At 36.9% G+C, this 24,253-nt stretch overlaps 1 protein-coding gene across 2 annotated transcripts in view; it reads left to right on the top strand.

Moving 5' to 3' along the window:
* HS2ST1 (heparan sulfate 2-O-sulfotransferase 1) overlaps positions 1 to 24,253 on the top strand; it is a 195,692-nt gene that overhangs the window by 26,719 nt on the left and 144,720 nt on the right. The window lies entirely within an intron of this gene.

Raw genomic sequence — 24,253 nt, 5'->3', positions numbered from 1 at the left:
AACTACTGCCAGCATCACTCAAACCAGCCAACTCTTTCATCTTTAGTAAATACTTTGTCAAATAAGTTATCAGTCTCTTTAAAATTTAGATAATGAATAGAATTCATTTAGACGTTAGTTAACAGTGCAGTTAAAATAGGCTATCTTAGATTATCTTTGTTCTATTTGGTTTCGATTAAAAGTGCTAAAGGAATGCTGAAGAGGGTGGAACAAGAGCATGAACATTTTTGAGAGGGTAAAACAGAGAACATAAACATTTTTGGAGTTCTAAATCTAAATAAAATTATTTCAGAAATAATGAAAATATTTTGTATTATTTCTGAGGAAAATCAACTTTTTGGGGGGTACTTTTTCTGCAGCACTGTTTAGCTATTTTTGGCAAATGAAAAAGGTATTGGGGTAGAGACAGAGATTTCCTATTTGAAGTTGAGGCAATGAATAATTCCTTGCCCCTACTCCAATCTCCTTAAGAAGAAATAAGCTTTTCTTCATTGATAAGGTAAAGTTAGTTTTATACTGTTTATTTAAAACACCACCACCACCAGCATCTCAACTCTTCCCCCAAATTAGCTTTGTGTCTGAACTCTACTTTAGTCAATGATTCCTTTATATTTTTGTATCTCTTAGGCTTGAAAACTAGGAGTCATCCTTGATTTTTTTTTTCCCCCTTATCTACAATCATCAGACTTTCTGGATCTGTCTCCCTGGGGCTTGCTTTAAGCTTTATGTTTCATAACAAACATGATATGTTAGTAGTTTCTTTCAGCTTTAAAATATTATGACCTTTAAGATCTAAAATTAAATGTTGAAATGTAAAATTTAAAGGCTTATTGAAAGAATGTTAATAACTTTTAAAAAAAGTATTGGTTTAAGATTAGATTCTCCTAACTAAAAGGATCCTAAAAATTACAAGTAAGATATTTAGAACTTTGTACTAAGTGTAAAGTCTTAGTATTACAAATAAATCATTGGGTATTTATTATTATTTTAATGTCTGATAGTGAGCTTTGCATCTTATTATGGAGAAAAACTTTGGATTCCAGTTGAAACGAGAAGAAATTTATTGTTTTATCTTAACCAGCATCTAGGCAACTTGGACCCTTCAGATACTGACACTGAGAGAACTTAATCCCAAAATAAATAAAAATTTTGAATTAACATTCTTTTTAGTCTGGGTGCAGTGCCCCATGCCTTTAATCCCAGCACTTTGGAGGCTGAGGTTGAGGCTGGTGGATCACTTGAGCCTAGAAGTTTGAGACCAGCCTGGGCAACATGGCAAAACCTTGTCTCTACAAAAAGTACAAAAATTAGCCAGGTATGGTGGCAGGCACCTGTGATTCCAGCTATTCGTGAAGCTGAAGTGGGAGGATCTGAGCCCTGGAAGGTTGAGAGTACAGTGAGCAGTGATTACACCACTGCACTCCAGCCTGGGCAGAACTAGACCCTATCTCAGGAAAATAAAAGAAAAAAAAAATTCTGGCCAGGCAGGGTAGCTCACACCTGTAATCCCAGCACTTTGGGTGGCCGAGGCAGGTGGATTACCTGAGACCAGGAGTTTGAGACCAGCCTGGCCAACATGGTGAAACCCCGTCTCTACTAAAAATACAAAAATTAGTTGGGCGTGGTGGCGGGTGCCTGTAATCCCAGCTACTTGGGAGGCTGAGGCAGGAGAATTGCTTGAACCCAGGAAGTGGAGGTTTGCAGTGAGCCAAGACTGCGCCATTGCACTCCCTGGGTAACGAGTGAAACTCCGTCTCAAAAAAAAAAAAATTCTTTTAAAAGTCGCCTTGAAACATTTAACGTTATTTATTTCCTTTGTGGTGGGTAGGGGGTGATAAATTGCAAAAAGATAATAATGTATAGGTTGGTCTTATGCAAATACCCTAAAATTAAGAAAAAAATTATTCGATAGTGGAAGATGCCCAGGAGAATTAATAGGAAGCATAAAAAGTTTTGAAGACAAGGAACTTTTGAGGGTATAACTTTTGAGGTAGAGTGGGTGGTAAATTTGAGTAGATAACTCAGAAAATGTTAAATGCCAGAATGACATAAACGTTTTTTGGCCTAGTGATTTTAAAAAATTGACATGTTTTTCTTTTTTATTTTTTTGAGACAGTCTCACACTGTTGCCCAGGCTGGAGTGCAGTGGCGTGATCTTGACTTACTGCAACCTCCCTCTCCTGGGTTCTAGGAGTTCTCATGCCTCAGCCTCCCGAGTAGCTGGAATTACAGGTGTGCACCACCATGCCTGGCTCATTTTTGTATTTTCCGTAGAGATGGGATTTCACCATGTTGGCCAGGCTGGTCTCAAACTCCTGACCTCCAGTGATCCACCACCTTGGCCTCCCATAGTGCTGGGATTACAGGCGTGAGCCACTGCGCCCTGCCAAAATTGACATGCTTTTCTGAATGGTGTCTTGCTATTTAGGAAATTTTATTTTTAATGGTAGAAGCATATTTGCTTGAAGAAAATGCTGTGGTGTGCCTTCTTCTCTACTAAACTATCCCCGTTCCTAAATCTGCATAGAACCATGAAAAATATTATTTTTAACTTCCTAGGACTTTTTGCTTATGTTCATTAACTCAACTCAAATTGTCATGAAGCAACTCCTATGTATACTAGATACTCCACTGTTTTTACCCCACTTCTATTGTACGGTTAGCTTCAAACATAAGATTCATTCCTTTGGCCTATTTCTAATTTGCAAGCTGCTATATTCTACTTTCTATGAAACTAGTGTGTATTATCTCTTATATCCCTCTAAATTTTCTTGAGGGTTAATAGTATGTTTCCCTTTGATCACCACCAGCAAGCTTCGGGGGTCAGACTGACTCTGAAAGCAGCAGATATTTGAAGTTCTCTTGAAGGAACGTGGGATTTTATTAAGGATTTTAAGAATGGATAGGAATTTGATGAGGAAAATTCACGCAGAGAGGATGTCATGATCTAAGGTGTGAAAATGGAGTGCTCAACATAAGAGATGTGATATGGTAGAAATATAGAATATTATTGGGATATAGTAGGGGATATCGTTGGGAAGATGGAAAAAAGATCATCGAAATGAGTTTCCGGTCATTTAGTAATGTCTGTCATTTATTGAATGCTTACTGCATATCCAACTATGTTAGGCTCTTTATGAAAAATCTAATTTAATTATGACAACAGTTTTGTGTGACAGATACTATTCACTGAAGAAATTGGGATTTAGACAGACTAAATAGGTTATAAGACTCATGGAGCTAATAAATTAGATTTGATTCCACATCTCTTTTAAAATATGCTGCCATCATAAGCGTCTTTAATTAATTGCTTTGCAGTGATCTCTAGATTCTATACAAGAAGAAATTTGTGACATTCTTGAACTTGTACTTATAGACTAGGTGATTACCTTAACAGGGAAGAACCATGATTATGAATATGCCAGGCATCAGAAGAACTTCAAGTATAAATCTACTACTACAGGAATATGAACTGATGGCCTGAAAAAGACTGCATTTATTTTGGATAACAAAATTTCTTGGCCAGGTGCAGTGGCTCATGCCTGTAATCTCAGCACTTTGGAAGGGCGAGGCAGGTGGATGGATTGAGCCCAGGAGTTTGAGACCACCCTGGGCAGCATGGCAAAACCTGGTCTCTACAAAAATAAAAATAAAATGACTTCTTGATATCCAAGGCTCTTTAAAACAAAATTAAAGTCTCTGAAACAAATACTGAAAGCTGTATGTTCAAAGAGGTCTTTGTCACTCTTTCTAAGTCTTAAGTATTTGACATTTTAGGTCTGGGCGAAATAAACATTGGGTTTTACTAATAATATGGTTGCCTATTTTGGCACCTTAAATTTAGAAGTTGGTTTTTATGTGTTAAAAATTTTTTTTAATCCAAATGTAGCATTGTTTATATCTTAAAAGAATGCCAGACTGACATATTTTTGTTATTATTGTTTAGTTTGGTAGGATAATAATGTTTTCCATTGAACTGCAACAATTTTAGTAACTGGTATCATGTAAATTAAAGAATTTTAGAGTTGAAAGGATCTTAGTGATTGTCCAGTGAAGTCTTCTTGCTGTGCAGATAAGGCAAATGAAGCACTTTTGAATTAGATGAATGTGGCTCCAGTTACTTATTCAATTAATGGTGTTCTAGGATTAGAACTCTTTTTACTAAACTACACTACTTCCAGTGTTTGTAAGAGGGTATATGTAGATCACCACCATAACAGTACATGATGCTGTTACTGGTTATGAGGCTGGCTTGCCTAAAGTAATGGTCTTAGCTGGGTAAGATATAGGTGGTCACATAACAGAATCTCTTAGGATTCTTTTTACAAAATACATATACCGACCCCTCTTTGAAATCCACTTGGCTGAAGAGACTGTCAGATTAAGAGCATCTTTAATCAGTAAGCATAGGCCCCCTGGCAAGCAAAATATGCAAAATATTCTTGTGTTTGGGAAATAGGTGTCTAGAAAATATGTAGCTTAGTAACCTAATTAATGCACATAGCATTGCAGACGTGTACCATAAAGCTATCCTTTCCACTGTTCACTAACAAAAGACATCTGATTCAGTTACCATATATGTTCTGAAAAACTATTAGTGAAAAACTATTAGTAAAAAGCTTAGACTTGTGAGACCTCTTATTTTTTCATATTATTATTTTTATGGATGTACAAATTCTCCTTGTCAAGAATTGTGAAGGGTCTGAGATTTTATTGCAGGCTAATAAATTAGCCTACTACAGTTTCATGGATAACTGAGGTAAAAAGACATGAGTATCAGCATGTTTTACACCAGTTTCCTGAGCTCCAGCTACCATAGAATAACATGAAGTGGGCTGGATGATATCTGCACATGCATGGGATGCAGACAGGAACCTTAAGTTGAGGGAGCCCACATTTTTGCTCCAGAGGGAGACATACTTTCTTTATCTTTCAAGGTTTTTGTTAAATGACCACCCTTGAAAAGATAGTCTGAAGCAAAGAGCATATTTGCAGCTTGCAGGACAGGCAGAAATGTGAGAGACCAATGGAGAATTGTCTCCTAATAGGCATTATATTATATTAGACCAATGAGACCATTGTTTATTCTCAATGTAAATGAAATATGTTCAGAAATTCTTAGTGTGTTAGGAATGTGACCTCTATGCACTTTGTTTTTGATTCCAGAAAAATATCTGTTATTTGCATATTACTTGCCCTTGTTTAGTATAGTAACATGAAAGTTAACTTGCTTTAGTTTTGATGAAGGGTGTTCTGGTTAATTGGATTTTATTTTTAAATATTTAAATTCCTTTATGCCAAATGGACATACCCTGTTCCTTTGTCCCTTCTCCTTTTTTTTTTTTTTAAAGTCAAAACATTTATCCTCCATGTTTTAATTTCAGCAAATACTTAACAGTGTGCCTACCATAGGCCAAATTCTGAATGCTAGCCAGGTGTATAGATAAGAAAGATTGTGCATTCATTTATTCAGAGTTATTATATGCTGGGTGTGTTTATATTTATTTAATCCTCTCACCAAATGTGTGCCATTTGAGGGAAGGAGACACAAGGTAGGCTAAATATTAGAAGGATGTTCCTGGGAGAGCAAATAGTATGTGCAAAGGGTTTGGAGAAGATGGGATAGGCAGAAAAGCACATCCCAAGAAGAAGAGCAATATATATGAATATTCAGAAGAGAGAAAGAATGTAGGTTGCGAGTACTTTATGATACTGATATTAACCTATTTTTAAAATTGAACTTCCAAATTTAAACTGTCAAGGTTCTTGCAAAGTATACTGTATCAGGGAGTGAAGTTTGGATTTCGTGGATCTCTGGTTGTGCTTACCATATATGAAGCTTTCCATGAAGACTCCTCAAATCTCCAGAAACAAAAAAAACAAAAAAGACTTCTCAACTCTTTTTTGGGAGTGCAGGGGGAGAAACATCTCACTATATATCTTTTAGGTTTAGAATGTTACGGTATAAGAAGTATGTTTTTGGAGGAGACTGCATATGAGTTTGCTGGGGCTTTTTTCATTAGTTGCGTTTATTTGTATAGAGACTAGGTCTTGCTGTGTTGCTGAAGCAGGACTGCAGTGGCTATTCATGAGCATAATCATAGTGTACAGCAGCCTGGAATTTCTGGGCTCTAGCAGACCTCCCACTTAGGCCAGAATCTAGCTGGGCCTACATGCCTGTACCACTGCGCCTGCCAAGTTTGCTGTTTAAAGTATAGCATTCATTCATGTGTAGTTGTCAGTAATGAAATTTTCAAAGTAGATTTATTTAACCAGGTCTCTATTTACTTAATGACCGGAATTGTGGTTTGTTTTTCACCTGAAAAATTGATCACTTTCTCCAGTCACAATATGGTCTATATTCTTAAACTGTCCAGTGACATTAGAAATTAATGTGCCATTTATTTTTAATTAGAATAGTAAAGGTGTTGCTACATTCAAAAAATAGTCTAACAATTAGAAGTTTCCATTAGCTATTGGTTCCCTCTAACTTACGGTTTTAGGATCTGTTATTAAAATTTTTAGCACATAAAAATGTAGATTACATTAACATTTTAAGTGGCACTTGTTTTTCTAAATGTACTTTGTTCAAGAGAGCTCTGCTATAATTAATTACATGGGTAATTTCATTATGAAAAATTTCTTAAAAAGGCTTGTTTAGAGTCATAGCAAGGCTTAAATGAGAGTCTATGTAAAGTACCTGTTATAAAATTTGGCCTACAGAAAGTTCTCAAAGTAATAGTTACTATTTCTTTTACCGTATTATTATTTTAAAAAGCTGATTAAGTTTCTGTTACATGTATTTGCATTTAGGTAGGAAACTTTCCTTAAAAAATGATAAAAAAATTTATTTAATTTAATTTATTTATTTTGAGACGGAGTCTTGCTCTTTCGCTCAGGCCGGAGTGCAATGCCATGATCTCAGCTCACTACAACCTCTGCCTCCTGGGTTCAAGTGATTCTCTCACTTCAGCCTCCCGAATAGATGGGATTACAGGCACATGCCACCATGTCCATCTAATTTTTGTATTTTTAGTAGAGACAGGGTTTTGCCATGTTGGCCAGGCTGGTCTCAAGCTCCTGACCTCAAGTGATCTGCCGGCCTTGGCCTCCCAAAGTGCTGAGATTACAGGCGTGAGCCACCATGCCCACCCAAGAATCTTCACTTTAAATTTTTTATGTTTTTTGGCCATATGTCTCTACAGAAATAGAGGCTGAAGCAGGAGAATCACTTGAGCCCGAGAGGCAGAGGTTGCAGTGAGCCGAGATAGAGCCACTGCACTCCACCCTGGGCGACAGAGCGAGACTCCATCTCAGAAAAGAGAAAAAAAGATTCTCTAAGCTTACCCTGTCCAATACAGTAGCTACTAGCTGTATGTGGTTGTTTAAAGTAAATTAAAAATTCTGTGCTTTGGTTCTACTAACCACGTTTCAAGTGCTCAAATAGCCAAGTGTGGCTAGTGGTTCCTGTCGACGGTGCAGAACATTTTCATCTTTCCAGAAACTTATATTGGACACTATTGTTCTAAGCTAATGTTTTCAGTTTTACCCCCAATCATTAGACTCCTATTATCATAACATTTTAAATAAAATACCATATAAAAAGGTAGTGAGATGCAGTTGTGCTTTTCAGGAGATGCAAATTCTACTTCATTTAACCTTCTCATGGCCTTCAGAACACAGTGCTTTTAGGACCCTAGTTGGCCATTTGTTCTTTGTTTTAAACAACTAATAAATGTAGAAGGAATTATAGAAAATCCATAAATAGAAAAAGCACTATAGAAACATTTGATTAAGATAAGATGCTGAAACTGTTTGGTGAAAGATTGTTGGGATTGGATTTGGAGAAATCTGACCAGTTTAACTTAATGATCAAACTTAACATCAACATTATGGGACAAACTGACGTTACGTATTCCTTGATGTGGTGCACTGAGAAGAGTACAACTTCACCTGTGTGGTACTTAATGCCATTTTTTTTTTTTTTGCCAGAACTTATTGAAGAAATAATAAGGCAGTTCTAAATAGGAAATCTTCATGTCTTGGACCCTTCAAAAATGCTAGTAGTTGGTATCGTGAAAGACTAGATAGATAGATAGACAGACAGACAGACAGTTAAAGGAGAGACATGGAAATTAACTGTGTTGTGTGGTGGATCCTGCATTGGGTCTTGGACTGGAGGACAAAACAGATCTAAAGGACATTATTAGGGTGACTGGAGAAATTGTAGAATGGATATGAATGCTGTAATATGAATATTACATTTTCCGAGTGATAATTTATTGTGATTATATAGGAAAATGCTCTTGTTCTTAATGGGGTACATGTTGACATATTTAGGAGTGAAATGTCATGATGCTGCAAGTAACATTCAAATTGTTAACCAAAGAAAAATTGTGTCTGTGCAAGTATGTGTAAAGAGAGAAAGCAAATGTGGCAAAATGTTAACAATTGGTCAGAGACTGAATAATTTAGATGAAGAAGGAAGAATGTACTTCATTGTATTTTTTTACAGCCTTTTAGTAGGTTTGAAGTTTTCAACATAAAAAGTGGGTAAAAGAAATGACCTCTTTATTCTGTCTGCTTAGCAGAGAGTTCCAGGAAAAGCCCCTCCCTCTTTCCGGCTACATGATTGCAATAGAATGGATCTGTCAAGTTTCTACAGTCCTTTCCAGAGAAATTGGTGTGGAGCTGAACCTCTGATAGAGTGTTCAGTCGGATTAACCAAGTAGTAGGAAAGCAGGCATTTAAGGCAAGGAAACACATAAGTAAAACATCTTAGTAGTTTGTATGTTTCAATATTTGCTTCAGCCAGAATTTATTAGCAGTACATGCTTCAGATTTATTCTTTCCTTTTATGGCAAATTGGGAATGCATATGAAAAACATTTACATATCAGTTCTCTAGGAGCACTCTCCCTCATCCCCCCCCATGCATAGTCTCAATGTCTTAAAGCTAGGCAACTACAGGTAGACTCAATTGGAGAATGCCTGTTTCTGCCTTCTTAACGTTCTGGTGACCACCTGGATTCAGATATTTGTTATAAAAACAGGCATATCTCAGAAATATTATCGGTTCAATTCCAGAGCACCGAAATAAGGCAAATAGTGCAATAAAGCAAGTGACACGAACATTTTGACTTCTCAGTGCATGTAAAAGTTACGTTTACACTATGCTGTAGTCTATTAAGTGTGCAGTAGCATTATGTCTAAAGAAACAATGCACATATATAAATTAAAATGTACTTTAGTGCTAAAAAAAAATGCTAACGATCATCTGAGCCTTTAGTGAGTTGTAAATTTTTTGCTGATAGGAGGACCTTGCGTTGATTTAAATGGCTGCTGACTAATCAGAGTGGTGGCTGGAGGTGGGGGTGACTGTGGCAATTTCTTAAAATAAGACAACAATGAGGTTTAGATTCCTCTGTAGCACGGAGTGCTGTTTGATAGCATTTTACCCACAGTAGAAATTCCTTCAAAATTGGAGTCAATCTCAAACCCTGATGCTGCTTTATCAACTATGTTTATGGGATATTCTTTGTCCTTTGTTGTCATTTCAACAGCGTTCACAGCATCTTCACCAGGCATAGATTTCATCTCAAACCATTTTCTTTGCTCGTCCCTAAGAAGCAACTCCTCATTTGTTCAAGTTTTGTCATGAAATTGCAGGAATTCAGTCACATTTTCAGTCTCTGCTTCTAACTCTAGTTTTGTTGCTAATCCTACCACATGTAGTGACTTCCTCCACCGGAGTGTTGAACCCCACAAAGTCATTCATGAGAGTTAGAATTCTTCCAAACTTAATATTGATATTTTGAAATCCTTCCACGAATCATGAATGTTCTGAATGGCATCTAGAATGGTGAATCCTTTCTAGAAGGTTTTCAATTTACTTTGCCCAGATCCATCAGAGGAATCACTGTCTGTGGCAGCTATAGCCTTACAAAATGTTTTTCTTAAATAATAAATACTTTTTTTGAGATAGAATCTCGCTGTGTTGCCCAGGCTGGAGTCCTGTGGTGCGATCTCGGCTCACTGCAACCTTTGCCTCCTGGGCTCAAGTGATTCTCCTGCCTCAGTCTCCTGAGTAGCTGGGATTACAGGCACGTACCACCACGCCTGGCAAATTTTTATGTTTTTAGTAGAGATGGGGTTTCACCATGTTGACCAGGCTGGTCTTGAACTCCTGGTCTCAAGTGATCTGCCCGCCCTGGCCTCCCAAACTGCTGGGATAACGGGCATGAGCCAGCATGCCCAGCCAAATAATAAAACTTGAAAGTCAAAATTACTCCCTGATCCATGGTTTGTGACGCCCCAAAACAATTGCAATAGTAATAACAAACATGACTGAGTCACCATAACAGATATAATAATACTGAAAAAGTTTGAAATATCTTGAGAATTACCAAAATGTAACATAGAAAACACAAAGTGAGCATGTACTGTTGGAAAAATGGTGCTGACGAACTTGCTCAGTGCAGGGTTTCCACAAGCCTTCAATTTAAAAAAAAAAAAAAAGGCTGGGCTCGGTGGCTCATGCCTCTAATCCCAGCACTTTGGGAGGCCGAGGCGGGCAGGTCACGAGGTCAGGAGTTTGAGACCAGCCTGGCCAACATGGTAAAACCCGGTATCTCTAAAAATACAAAAATTAGCCTGGCGTGGTGGCACACGCCTGTAGTCCTAGCTACTTGGGAGGCTGAGGCAGGAGAATCACTTGAACCTGGGAGGTGGAGGTTGCAGTGAACCGAGATTGTGCCATTGCACTCCAGCCTGGGTGACAAAGCAAGACTGTCTCCAAAAAAAAAAAAAAATGGCAGTATCTGTGAAGTGCAATAAAATCTATGCCTGTAATATTTGGTTTAGGTTCTTGAATTAAGATTTATGATAACAAAGACATTGATTTGAGAATAACTTATCCATGCTCAATATGAACACATTGTAATAGGCTTACCAAATTGTTTAATTTTACATTGTTCAACTAATTATAAATATCCTGTATAGGATCAGTAACCAGTGTGAATTTTATTTGAACCATTAATTCCTTTCCTCTGGGAAATTGTTGATATTGATTCATTGGTTAGAATTGGCTAAGTCAAAGCCCCAGTCTGTTTTGTTCCACTTTCTTCTCATGTATGTTACAGGGCATTTTCAGGTTTCTTCTGAATCTCAGTGGGGAAAAATAGGATCAGTATAAAATATATATTCAATGAGAAAAGAGTCAAGTTTTTTAGCATCAGGACAAAATATATATCAGAATAGAAAGGCCAGATGATAGGAACATTAGAGTACATATGCTATCTCAAGAGACTGAAATCCACTTGAGCCCAGGAGTTTGAGACCAGCCTACGCAACATAGTAAGACATCATCTCTACGAAAAATAAAAAAAATTAGCCAGGTGTGGTGGCCCATGCCTGTAGTCCCAGCTACTCAGGAGGCTGAGGTGGGCAAATCACTTGAACTGGGGAGGTCGAGGCCGCAGTGAGCCATGATCATGAGGTGAAATTTTTTATTTATCTAGAGTGAAATGTACAAATCTTAAGTGTACAGCTTGACAATTTGAGCTATGAATTTGGTTCTGCATTTCTATGTCTAAAGACAAAAATAATTTCTTAGAGGAGATTAAACTTTTCTTAGTGCTTATTTCGGAAATAAAATTTTTGAATGAGACCTCAATATAGGAAATATTGAGTCATGTAGTGTAGGGGTCCCCAACCCTGGGGCCACTGACTGGGCTGCACGTGAGGTGCGGGCCAGCATTAGCACCTGGCAGCAGCATTAGATTCTTATGGGAACGTGAACTCTACTGTGAATTGCGCTTGCGAGGAGGGATCTACGTGGCACTCCTTAAGAAAATCTAATCCTAGGTGGAACAGTTTTTATCCCGAAACCATTCCCACCCACCGCCTGTGGAAAAATTGTCTTCCACAAAACCCGTCCCTGGTGCCAACAAGGTTTTTACAGTATACCAAGTGAAATCTCAGGTCATGACGCTGAGGTGCAATTTTTAATGGGAGTGAAGGGTGGGGAGCTAAATAAATAATCTTCATCCAAAAATAAAACCTAGAGTATATAAAGAAATTGGACAGTTTTTGGCTTCTTTAGGTTTCCTTGTAATCGAAATAAAACAAAAACAAAAAAATGGCCAGTACAGTGGCTTACAACTGTAGTCCCAGCACTTTGGGAGGCCAAGGTGGGCGGATTGCCTGAGTCCAGGAGTTTGGGACCAGCCTAGGCAACATAGCAAAACCCCCTCTCTACCAAAAATACAAAAAATTATACGTGCATGGGTGGTGCACGCCTGTGGTCCTAGCAACTCAGGAAACTGAGGTAGGAGGATCACTGGAGTCCTGGAGGGGTGGAGGTTGAACTGAGCTGTGATCCTGCCACTGTACTCCAGCCTGGGTTGCAGAGCGAGACCCCGTTTCAAAAAAAATAAAAGGAGAAATGGTTGATCTGCATATTCTGTAAATAAAATAGCTAAATAGCTGTCTCTCCATACATATATGTGTGTATATATACATGTAATTTCTTTGAACATATTTGTTAAGAATTAGGCATGGAAAGGAGTTCAGCAACAATTGTTTTGGGTTATTTACTAGGGGTGGATCCATTGCTTTAAGGAATAAGTAAGCAAGTGATAATATTGACTCCTTTTCTGAAAATTCCAGATTAAAAAAAGATTTCCTTTTGATTCCAAAATTGTCCCACATTCAGCGGAAAGTAGAGTAATAGAGAACCTGCAGGCAAAGCCAGGATTTTTCTGAAGGAACAATTCTGTGTTTGATTCAGTGCCTGAAAAGGAATCAGTTAAGTCCTCAAAGTTCTTTAAAACAGAGCATGGCCTAGATCCTTTTAGCTGGAAAGATAGCTTAAAACAAATGTTTCCACTTGGCCACTGTGGCTGTAGAAAAATAACAGTACTGCTCCCATGAAAATCTGATTTTCACCAGTGTGAACCTGCCCAGAAGGAACAACTGATGGTGAGAGGTGCTTTTTTTCCCCTATAGATTCTTTGTGATGCCTACCGTAAATCACTTTCTGTGATCTGACTTTTTTGGCTCCACTACCTTGATTTTATGTTATTAGAAAACCTGTAGCTTAGTTAGGGGAGGATTGACTTCTTTATAGGTTGCCACCAAGAATACTTTTCACCAGGAAAAATATGTTACCCTATGGTGCTCGATGCATCTCTATTGTAACTTACCCTGCATTTAGAGAGGTTTATACTTCTACATGGTTTTCTCTTTACACTTTGAGTAACATATTCTTGCCACACACATCCTTGCCAATTGAATTTAAGGAGTTAGTACCATATATTCAGTAATTGCAAAACAGACCTTCTTTCCTCACCCCCGAATCTTTGGACAGTAAAAATATATTATATAACATTGAAATCATTCACAATTTAGTGATTTGAAATTCCAGATGGTAATGCCATGAAAAGACCTGTCACATTTTGTACCTTATATTATGAAGAGGGTTATATTAATCACAATTAGCAAGTGAGTTGTGGGCTTCAAGTTGTCAAGTGAATTTTTAGGTAATGAACAAGTTTCTAGACATTTATAATCTAAGTTTCAGGACATTTATAGTCTAAGTTTCTTGAATAAATTTTGTCATTTTAAAGAGCAAGGATAAATTATTGAAAAAAAATTTCTGAATTTAAATTTTTACATGCATTATTTAATTTGACAATTTAATTCTTATGTCAGTAAGTAATGTTAATCATCCCATTTTACAGAGGAGGAAACATGACTCTCATAGGACAAATGGCCCATCACATGTTTAGCAAGTGATAGAAACCAGATTTAAACTCCAGCAGTCTTATGCTTAACCACTTTGCTGTGCTTCTCAAAATGTGTAGAATAAACACAATTGCAACATGTGATGTCTCAGCTCTCTCCTAAGACTGAATTGCTAAGGTCTCTGCTCTTTTATTTTACTTCTCTTTTTACTTCTTAATCCCCAGTTTTTGCTTGTTTTAATAATAAAATCTAGAGGAAATAGATTTTATTTCCGCTACAGTTAAATATACTTGGATTGAAAGACCAGATCTTCTGTTTATTCATAGCTACATGACAAGTTACTTCATTTGAGCGCACTTAAAAAAGAAAAAAAACTGTAATAATGTACCAATAAGGGAGTTAAAAACATAATGTTTTGTTGTGAATCCTACACAGGTATAATTTTTAAAGTATTGAAATCATTACCTGGAAGATATTAAAGGTTTTTTTGGATTTTTTTTTTTTTGAGACGGAGTTTCATTCTAGTCACCCAGGCTGGAGTGCAATGGCATGAACTCAGCTCACTGCAAACTCTGCCTCCTGGGTTCAGTGATTCTCCTGCCTAGCCTCCTGAGTAGCTGGGATTACAGGCATGCATCACCACATCCAGCTGATTTTTGTATTTTTAGTAAAAATACAAAACGGAGTTTCACCATGTTGGCCAGGCTGTTCTTGAACTCCTGACCTCAGTGATCCACCCGCCTCGGCCTCCCAAAGTGCTGGGATTACAGGCATGAGCCATCGCACCCGGCTAAAGGGTTTATATATAGGTAGCTACAGTTGACCCTTCAACAATGAGAGGATCAGGGGCATCAGCGCCCCTGCTGCACAGTGGGAAATCCACATACAACTTTTGACTTTCTAAAAAACTTAACTACTGATAGCCTACTGTTGACTGGAAGACTCACTGATAACATTAACAGCCAGTTAACACATATTTTGTGTGTATGTTATGTGTATTCGATACTATATTGTTACAGTAAAGTAGCTAGAGAAAAGGTTATTAAGAAATTCACAAGGAATAGAAAATGTATTCCTGTTTATTAAATGGGAGTGAATCATCATAAAGGTCTTCATCCTTGCTGTGTTCACATTGAATAGGTTGAGGAGGAAGAGGAGGAGTTGGTCTTGCTGTCTCAGGAGTGGCAAAGGTGGAAGAAAATTCTTGTGTAAGTGGACCTGTGCAGTTCAAACCCATGTTGTTCAAGGGTCAACTACAGTATTATTTTGTAATTAACATTATGCATATTATTATCTACATTTCTACTTTAAAAGCTAAATGTTTTATTTTTAAAAATCTTCCTGATTCTACTACACATTTAAGGAAGAAATTATACCAGTTCTCTACAGTCTCTTCCAGAAAATAAAAACAGAGGGAATACTTCTTAACTCAGCATTACTCTTAATACCAAAGAGTACCTAATACCGAAGACCATACAAGAAAGGAAAACTAAACTACAGACCAAAATCTTTTGTGAATATAAATGTAAAAATCCTCAACCAAATATTAGCAAATCAAATCCAAAAATGTATAAAAAGAATTACATACTATAGCTAAGTGGGATTTATTCCAGGTATGCAAGGCTGGTTCAACATGTGGAAATCAATTCACGTAATCGATCACGTCCACAATCTAAATAGGAAAAATCATATGATCATATCAGTAGATGCAGAAAAAGCATTTGATAAAATCCAACATCCATTCTTGATTAAAATCTCTCAGGAAACTAGGAATGAGGGAAAATTCCTCAACTTGATAAAGAAAATCTACAGAAAACTTACAGCTAACATAATATTTAATAATGAGAACATAGATCCTTTTCTGTTATGATTAGGGAAAAGGCAAATATGTCCCCTCTCACTGCTCTTCAACATCATCCTGGAAGTCCTGGTTAATGCAATAAGACAGGAAAAGAAAATAAAAGGTATACAGATTGAGAAGGAAGAAATAAAACTTAATTCACAAATGACATGTTAGTGTATGTAGAAAGTCCCAACAAATCACAAGTGCTCTGGAACTAATAAGTGATTATAGCAGGTCAGGCGCAGTGGCTCACGCCTGTAATCCTGGCACTTTGGGAGGCAGAGGTGGGCGGATTGCCTGAGGTCAGGAGTTTGAGACCAGCCTGGCTAACACGGTGAAACACTGTCTCTAATAAAAATACAAAAATTAGCTGGGCGTGGTGGTGCATGCCTGTAGTCTCAGCTACTCGGGAGGCTGAGGCAGGAGAATCGCTTGAACCTGGGAGGTGGATGTTGCAGAGAGCTGAGATCACGCCACTGCTCTCCAGCCTGGGTGACAGAGCAAGACTTTGTCTCCAAAAAAAAATAATTAAAAGACTATAGCAGTGTTGCAATACCATTTATATTGCACAAAAAATTAAAATCCTTAGGTATAAATCTTGCAACATAAGTACAAGATCTATATGAGGAAAATGACAAAAATAAAAAATCGAAGATCTAAATAAACAGATATTCCATGTTCATGCTTAGGCAGACTCAATATTGTTAAGATGTCAAGTTCTTCCCAACATGATCTATAGATTCAGTGTAATTTAATTCAGAATCCCAGCAGGTTATTTTGTGGCTATCAACAAAGTTATTCTAAAGTTTATATTGGTCAGAGACCTAGACTAGGCAACACAATATTGTAGGAGAACAAAGTCAGACTGACACTATTGTACTTAAAGACTTATGAAGCCACAGTAATCAAGACATTGTGGTATTGTTGAAAGAATAAATAGATCATTGAAGCAAAATAGCGCATAGGTAAACCCACACGAATATAGTAAATTGATCCTTGACAAAGGAGCAGAGACAAGGAAAAACGGTAATTTTTTCCACAAGTGGCACTGGAATAACAGGATATCTCATTCCCCTCCCCACCACCAAAAAAAAAAAGAATCTTGACACAGACTTTATACCTTTCACAAAAACTACCTCAGAGTGCATTGTAGCCTTTAATGTTAAGCACAAAAATGTAAAACTCCTAGAAGATAATGTAGGAGAAAATCTGGTGACCTTAGGTTTGGTGATAACTTTTTAGACAAAACACCAAAAGCATACTCCATGAAAGAAAGACGTTGATAAGTTGGACTTCATTAAAATAAAATATGTACGTTTTGTGAAAGATACTGTTTAGGGACTAAAGAGATAAGCCACAGACTGGGAGAAAATCTTTGGAAAATACATACCTGAAAAAGAACTGGCATCCAAAAATATTCAAAGAACCCTTATAACTCAATAATAAATGAACAACACAAATGGACAAAAAAATCTGAACCTCCTTGGAGAAGATATACAGATGGCAAACAAGCATTTCAAAAGATGTTTACCACATATCATTAGAGAACATGCAACTTTAAACCACAGTGAGATACTATACACCTATTAGAATGATGAAAATTCCAAACACTGACAATACCACATGCTGGTATGTGGAGTAATGGGAATTCTCATTCATTGCTGGTGGGAATGCAAAATAATAACCTTCAAAAGACACTTGGGCAGTTTCTTTAAAAACTAAACATATTCTTACCATATGATCCAGCAGTCCTGTTCCTGTGTTTATCCAAATGAACTGAAAACTTTGCTAAATGCATATAATAATCTGCCCATACATGTTTGTAGCAACTTTATTTGTAATTGTCCAAACTTGAAAGCAACCAAGATGTCCTTCAGTAGGTTAATGGATAAACAAACTGTGGTACCTCCATACAATGCAATATTATCTAGCCATAAAAAGAAATGAGCTATCAGGCCATGAAAAGACATGCACAGAGTCTATTTAATAAAAAAAAAAAAATCTCCTTGGAGATTGAGGTTACAGTGAGCTATGACCACGCCGCTGCACCCCAGCCTGGGTGAACAGAGTGAGACTGTCCATTAAAAAAAAAAAAAAATTCCTTGAACTATACAAGCAATAAAATGAACTACTGATGCGATGAATATTACAAATACAGTGGTGAGTACAGGAAAGCAAGGGAAAACATACACTATGATGAAATTTTACTATATTGTTTAATATTGTTTGAATAAGAATATATTGTTGATAAAACAAGAAAAGCTAAGAAATGATTACCGGAAGGATAGTTTGTATCTCTGTGGAAGGGAGAATCAAGAAGGAACACTTGAGAGATTCCTGAGGGTGGTGGAAGAGTTTTGTTTCCCATCATCATGGTGGTGTGTTATTTACTCATTTTCTAAGTCTTTACATTGTACATATTTTTCTTCAAATACATTCTTTTAATTGAGGTGGAAATCACTTCACAGTCAAATGATCATTGTCAAATGTACTTTTCGGTGTTATTTAGTGTGTTCATAATGTGCAACCAAAACCAGCAGCTCTTTCTAGTTTCAAAATTTTTTCATCACACTCCAGAAACACCCTATACTCCATTAGGTAATCATTCCCTAACCTCCCCCTACCCAGGTCCCCTCATAACTTTTAATCAGCTTTTTCTCTATATGGATGTGCCTGTCCTGAATGTATCATAAAAAGGAATCATACAATATGTGACCTTTTTTGTGTGGCTTCTTTTGTTTAACATAATGGTCTCAAGATTCATCCAAGTTATAGTATATATGAGTTTTTATTTATGAGCAATATTTCATTATATGTATGTAACTATTCCCCCACGTATCACTGATGGACATCTGGGTTATTTTCATATTTTGAGTATTATAAGTAATGCTGCCATAAATGTTCTATACATCTAGTTGCATGTATTACAATATATGTAAGATACATATTGTGAAAAAAATAAGAAGGAAAAAGATCTTGTTGGGACCATGTGCATTAGCAATAGTGGCATTTTGCTAAATATTGACGGACACAAAGATGAATTAAGCACGATCCTTACCCTCAAGGGTATGTACGGAATTTTGTTGTGGAATTACAAAAACAGTAATCTAACATTGCACATTTTAGAGTATCATTGTAGAATTGAGGCTCCCCCTTGAAGTAGTTTTAAGGTAATACAAATTGAGATAACACAGATAATTATAAAATATGAAGTTTGTACATGGATGATTAAGATACTTGGATCCTTAAGCATGATCATGATTAAGCATAATCCTTACCCTCAAGGGTATATATGGAATTTTATTGTGGAATTACAAAAACAGTAATCTAACATTGCACATTTTAGAGCTTCATTGTAGAATTGAGCCTCTCCTTGAAGTGGTTTTAAGGTAATACAAATTGAGATAACGCAGATAATTATAAAATATGAAGTTTGGACACATGATTGGGTAAGATACTTGGCTTGCCTGGATTGCTGTATTCAGCTAGACAACTGTGATTTACAGGTGAATTACAAAAAACAACAAAACAAAACTACAGCTCTGAGATTCCTAATGATCATTGAAAAGAGAGACTAGTCTGTACAATAATAGATTTTTTTTCAAAGTAAATATAGATATATATAGTTATAGATAAGTTTTTGAATTGGAACATACAGTTTTATTTTTTTCCCAAGCATCTTCTAAAAGATATGAAGTCATATATCCATTGCCTAAAAGTCAGTAAGTTCCATAAGTGAAAATAATTGATTTCTTCAATTGATAATTGATTTCTTCTCTTCCAAGGTAGTGATTCTCCTCTAGTCCTCAACCCCTAGAAAAAGGTGGTAGTATAGAAAGAGGTGGTATTGCTGTATTTATTTTTGGATAAACTAAAAGCAGGGGGCTAATTCTCTATTAGTAGCTAAAAACAAAAAGCCCTGAGAAACTTCGAATATTTTTTCATATTTTTCTGTCAGAAGGTACAGAAAAATTGTTTATTAAATCTTAAAGCTAAATATCTTTAAGAATATTCTTTAGTAATTGCTTTCTTTCTACACACAGACACACACGTATATTTATTTATCATGAATAAGTGACAGGTGATTCAGTACCAGTCTGAGTTCCTAAAGGTTACACAGTTCAATTTATTTGTTTTTACTGTTTTGTGGTTAGCAGCAATAATGTTAGTAGATATACTGTCTTCATATGTGAAGACTGATGATGTCCCGTGTGCTTAGAGCTATTTTTCTAGTAGTCATGGTAGATTTGCACTAGTTTACTCATTCTAGATCGCCTTTAAACATTATACATTTGTAGTATTACTGATAATGTGTGTAAATGACTGACTGATCTGTTAGCCAAGATTAGGTGTGTCTGGGTCATATTTTAAGTGATCCCCTTAATTTCAGCCCTGTTTCAAAAAGGATTTTATGCATCTTTCAGTAATAGAGTAAGACAAAGTAATTAGCTAAGGAAATCAGGATGACTGGAAAATGAGCACAATTGAGTGGCATTTTGTGCCTGGTACTTTTCTAACCATCTACTGGCTCTCTCTTGTTCCTTCACCTTACCCTGCCTGGGGGCTTATCTCTGCTTGGTTCCTTACCATTGATTCATTAGTTCCTACTTGAGGCATGGCATTTATCCCAGAATACTTGAACCTCGGTGGGCTTTCCCCCGCTCCGCACAGCTCCTAAGTGACTAAGGTACTAGGGCCCCTTATTTTTTCTTTTGTGGCCTTCCAGAATAGTTCCTTGCTGCCCTCTTCTGGCTGAGACCTTAGGGTGTTGTTGAGCAAATTTTGGTTTTTAATCCTTTTAATTCCGGCAGTATTTTGGATAAACCAGTGGTTCTCAAGCCTGGCTGCGTATTAGAATCACTCTGGGGAGTTTTAAGAAAACTACCAGTGTGTGGGCCCCACTTTTGGAGGTTCTGATTTAGTTGGTCTTGGGGTGGAGGTGGGAGGCTGGTTTTTTTTTTAGGGGATTAAAATCTCTAGCCAGTGATTAAGATCTAACCACTAGGATAAATGACCCTTGGAATCCTGAAGGGCTTGAGCTACTTAGATATAGTCCTCACATTTATCATAATGGATTTTTAAAAAATAGCATTAAAGTTAGAAATATAGGAGTATTTCTACCCTCTCAGGAAAAGAATAGTTTATACAAGGAATGATATGAATAAGCAATAGGTTCTAAGGTCTTTTGTGGTGTCTACTAATACCAGAAGAGATTTTGGGAAGATACTTTGTGTTATCATTTGCCTGTTTGGTTTTCTATTTCTCAATTTTCGTTTCCTTTTTTTCTGTTTTAAGGGCTGAGCCACAGGCTTCTGCATTGACAGATACTAGCGGAAGATTGGAGCACAGGTAGAAGGGAAAAGCCAGGGCATTTTTTGGTTGCCATGTCTGGTAAAGGCTATTTCTCTGGTAGTGGCTTCTTGTCCTTTGTGAGTTTAGCTCTTATCAGAGAGCTCCTCCTTCCATGGTCCAAATGTGTGCTGGAAAATTTCCCGTATTAGTAGCTGTGTCTTCTATGAAATATATGGAGAGGTTTCTGTTTTCTTGATTGGACTCCTATTTGATATACCCCGTAAATACTACAGTATGCTTCTCTTTCCTCTCTTCTGTGTTTCTACCTTTCCTCCTATCTCTTCTTTGGTACTTTTCCTTCTGCAGTGATAGCCACCAGAATTCTGAACAATATTTATAACAGGGTTAGGGGGCATTGCTCTTAAATTGGAGTCTCTAATTTTATGGAATGTTCTTTCTAAGTTTTAGTTTTTTATTTCCTGAAACTTATAAAGCATTCATACCATATTATTTCTTAGTTGGATTAGAAACCTGATGGGAAATAAAACTTTAATATGAAGTTGTTGAATACAGTTTGTTAGTAGATACAATTTGTAATCATCATCCTGTTTTGTTTGCTTGTTTTTGTTTTTTTTGTTTGTTTGTTTGAGGTAGAGGTCTTACAGCCCAGGCTGATCTTGAACTCTTGGGCTCAAATGATCCTAACCATTGAAACCTCTTGAGTAGCTGGTAGATTACAGGCACATGCTACCATGCCCAATTTATCATCTTTTTAATAATGTTTTTTGTTTGTTAATTATTTTGTTAAGAATACTGTTGCAGCTACTTTGTTTTTAACATTTTGACCCATGATACAAATCTCTCTTCCTAAACTTTAGTTTGGGTCATTTAAAAAATAATAGAGTGCATTTCTTTTTTTTTTTTTTTGAGGCGGAATTTCGCTCTTGTTGCCCAGGCTGGAGTGCGATGGTGTGATCTCAGCTCACTGCAACCTCTGCCTCCCAGGTTTAAGCAATTCTCCTGCCTCAGCCTCCTGAGTAGCTGGGATCACAGGCATGTGCCACCATGCCCGGCCAGTTTTGCATTTTTAGTAGAGATGGGGTTTCTCCATGTTGGTCAGACTGGTCTTGAACTCCTGACCTCAGGTGATCCGCCCACCTTGGCCTCCCAAAGTGCTGGGATTACAGGTGTGAGCCACCGGGCCTGGCTTATTTAGTCTTTGAAGGAGTATTAGGATCTTTAGTTTTTAAAAGTGGCGTATTAACTAGCTCTTTATTGTGTAACCATTTGTACTATATTTCTTATTTTTTAATTTTTAAAAATTTCAAGAGCTTTTGGGGTACAGGTGGTTTTTGGTTACATGGATGAATTATATCGTGGTGAATTCTGAGATTTTAGTTTACCTCTCACCAAAGTAGAGTACATTGTACCCAATATGTAGTCTTTTATTCCACACTCCCCTCTCCTTCTCCCCCTACTGAGTCTCCAAAGTCCATTACATCACCCTGATTGGTTTTGCATACTCATAATGTAGCTCCTACTTATAAGTGAGAGCATAGGGTATTTGGTTGTCCATTCCTGAGTTACTTCACTTAGAATAATGGCTTCCAGTTCCATCCAAGTTGCTGCAGAAGACATTATTCTGTTCCATTTTATGGCTGAGTAGCATTCCATGGTGTCTATACCACATTTTGTTTATCCACTCATTGGTTTTTGGGCACTTAGGTTGGTTCCATACCTTTGCAGTTGCGAATTGTGCTGCAACAAACATTTATGTGCATGCGTCTTTTTCATATAATGACTTCTTTTCCTTTAGGTAGATATCCAGTAGTGGGATTGCTGGATTGAATGATAGACCTACTTTTAGTTCTTTAAGGAATCTCCATACTGTTTTCCATAGAGGCTGCACAATTAACATCCCCACCAGCAGGGTATAAGTTTCTGTTTCACCACATCCATGGCAACATGTATTGTTTTATGACTTTTTAATGCCCATTCCTTCAGGAATAAGGTGATAGCTCATTGTGGTGTTAATTTGCATTTCCCTGATGATTAGTGATGTTGAGCACTGTTTCATATGTTTTTTGGCCATTTGTATATCTTCTTTTGAAAAATGTCGTTTGCCCACTTATTGATGGGATTATTTGTTTACTTCTTACTGATTTGTTTGAGTTCCTTGGAGATTGTGGATACTAATACTTTGTCAGATGCATAGTTTGCAATTATTTTCTCCCATTCTGTGGGTTGTCTGTACATTCTGATGATTATTTGTTTTGCTGATTTGCACTATATTTCTTTTGATGTGGGATTTATTTATTTAGATGTAGGCTTTGCATGATATCCAAAGCATATGTAATATATGTATTTGGTAACAGAGTTTTTGAAGTCTTGGCAAAAACATGAGTTTTGTGTGGTTTTGGCTTAGGTAATCTTTGGATTACTTATTTCTCCAACCTTTTTTTTTTTTTTTTTTTGAGCGAGGTCTCACTCTGTCACCCAGGCTAGAGTGCAGTGGCACAGTTGAACCCTCCAGGCTCAAGTGATCCTCCCACCTCAGCCTCCCGAGTAGCTGGGACTACAGATATACGCCACCAGGCCCAGCTGTTTTTTTGATTTTTTTGTAGAGATGAGGTCTCACTATATTGCCCAGGCTGGTCTCAGGACTCCTGGCCTCAAGCATTCCTCCTACCTCCGCCTTCCTAAGTGGTGGATTACAGGCATGAGCCAGCACACCCAGCCTCCAGTCCTTATAAGTGGTTCCTCTAACTTTCTCTATTATTGTAGACTGTTTAAACGTCTTTACTTTAATCATTTGTTTTTTAAAAAAAGCTTCATGCTGCTAGATTTAAGATGCCAAGAAATCATATTTTTGGGAATTTAACTCTGTTAAAAATGAATGTTGTAAACTAATTTTATTCTCTCTTATTTGTGTGGAGACATAAGATGAATCATTAGTACCATTCAGCTGAGTAGTGTAGAAAACGGAATTATTTTTCTTTGCTGAAAGAATTGAATAAAAATATTTTCATCAAGTTATTCTTTGTACCAATTCCATGTAAGTAAGGTTGCTACAAATATATGATTTCTTGACATATATGCATGTCGAAGTATGTACTAAGTATAAAGTGTTAACTTTTCATACTTAATACTTTATCTTAATACTTTACCTACAGAGGTTTTCACTTAACAGCCTGTTCTTAAAGTTACATTAATCTTTCAGGCTTAAAATTGCCTTTGAGGTTTAAAATTTTACTTCTTAGTTCTAAACTCAGTTATAAGTCCCTGATTAGGGTTCTTCTGAAACCTCAATTTGGATTTAAGGATACATTTTCTTTCTGTGCCCTTTTCTTTCTGAAGCACACATTTTTTACTT

This window comes from Nomascus leucogenys, chromosome 12 (genome assembly GCF_006542625.1).
Source record: "Nomascus leucogenys isolate Asia chromosome 12, Asia_NLE_v1, whole genome shotgun sequence".
NCBI classification, from domain to species: domain Eukaryota; kingdom Metazoa; phylum Chordata; class Mammalia; order Primates; family Hylobatidae; genus Nomascus; species Nomascus leucogenys.
This window is presented reverse-complemented; position numbering and strand designations above follow the sequence as displayed.